At 42.9% G+C, this 1,705-nt stretch overlaps 1 pseudogene; it reads right to left on the bottom strand.

The window, feature by feature from the left end:
* Window positions 1-626: 626 nt before the first annotated feature.
* On the bottom strand, window positions 627-1,004 carry LOC102818375 (annotated as a pseudogene).
* Between the last annotated feature and the right edge of the window lie 701 nt (window positions 1,005-1,705).

The following is a 1,705-nucleotide window of genomic DNA, read 5'->3' on the forward strand; positions in this document are numbered from 1 at the left end:
TCTTCAGGTTGTCCAACATAAATCTTAGGCCTTCTTCAGATTTTTTAAAATCCTTTTTTGTGCTTGCTCTTCTATCTTAGTAGTGCTGAGAGATTTATCTTCTAGCTCACTAGTTTTGGCTTCTAATTCTTCAATTCTTCTCCTTTGCCCTTTCAGTGTATTGCCCATTACTGATATTCTATTATTAATCATTTGGACCTCTTTCTGTAGGTTTTGAATTGGTTTCAATGCTGTATCTATCTTATTTGATTTTTCTTGTAGCACTTTCCTGACTTCTTCCTTATTTTTCTCAACTCCATTGTATAGTGTTTTTTTTTTTTTTTTAAAGGAGAGAGACTGAAGTTTATTAGTGGTTGTCAGGGGTAGGTGGGAGAGGAAAGGGGAAGACATTGTAGAGGAAGCTGTGAGTTGCACCTCATGGTGAAGAGAAATTTGGCAATGATTATTGGTGATCGTTGCCATCGTGATGAATGTAATTTTGTTGTTAATTGCTGTCAAGTCGGTTCCAACTCATAGCAACCCTGTGTAGGGCTTCTGAAGAGCAGCCGGTGGGTTTGAACGGCCACCTTGCGGTTCCCATCAACCTTGCAGTCCAGTGTTTATTCTACAGCGCCACACCAGGAGTCTCAGAAGTTGGGTGTGACACAGGACACATTCCCACAACCATTGTGGCAGTGTTTGTTCTGGTCCAGACAGTCGCTGTCTGCCTGGCACTGATCTTGGCAGATGCCAAGTGGGAGAATGCCTGTGTCCAGTCGGGGGCAGGAGCCTGGCTTTTCATCAGGGAGCACGCAGAGGGCTGAACAGCCCGCCCAGCAGCACTTGTGGTAGTCGGCGCAGTCTCCATTTGAGAAGCACTCCTCTGTGCAGTTTTGGTCCATCGTGAGCTTGGGGCACATGCCTGCTTTCTGTCCTTCTGTGTCACCATGGCCCGGGGGCAGATCGAGCAGCAGCAGGCCCAGCAGAAGGGCAGCGGTGAGCGGGCCGAGGCAGCATGCAAGCATGGTGCCAGCAGGGCGGTGTGCAGAGCTCATCGTATAGTGTTTTGATACATTTTATAATCATTTTTCTGAATTCCCCTTCTCAGGCATTTCCAAAACCTGCCCATCTCCAATATGGAGTGTAGGTCTACTTGCAGCTTATTTGTCTCAGTCACTTTATCTTGTTCTTGGACATGTGTTGATATGGTCCTTCTGTACACTTCTACCCAATCTGCCATCTTGTTTGTTCTTCTCTCATTATAATATTTGACTCTGTCTCCTCAAGCTGCCTTCTGAAATTTTCTTTTCAGTTCTTTTCTTCATTTATTCCATTTGCTTTAGCTTCTCTACATTCAAGAGTAAGTTTCAAAGTCTCTTCTGACATTCATTTTGGTCTTTTCTTTCTTTCCTGTCTTTTAAATTACCTTTTGCTTTATTTCTGTATGATGTTCTTGATGTCATTCCACAAGTCTTCTGGTCTTTGGTCATTAGTATCTAATCATTAAATCTCTAAATTCAGGTGGGACATACTCAAGGTTCTATTTTGTTCTCAAAAACTCGTTTTAATTTTCTTTAGTTTCAGCCTGAAGTTGCATTTGAGGAATTGATGTGTGTTCCACCGTGTGTTCTGGCCTTGTCTTGTTGATGATATTGAATGTCTCCATCTCTCTTCCCACAGATGGAATCAATTTTATTCCTGTCTATTCCACTGGATTAAGTTCATG

The sequence above is a fragment of the Chrysochloris asiatica genome, unplaced genomic scaffold (assembly GCF_000296735.1).
Source record: "Chrysochloris asiatica unplaced genomic scaffold, ChrAsi1.0 scaffold00047, whole genome shotgun sequence".
Classification (NCBI taxonomy): domain Eukaryota; kingdom Metazoa; phylum Chordata; class Mammalia; order Afrosoricida; family Chrysochloridae; genus Chrysochloris; species Chrysochloris asiatica.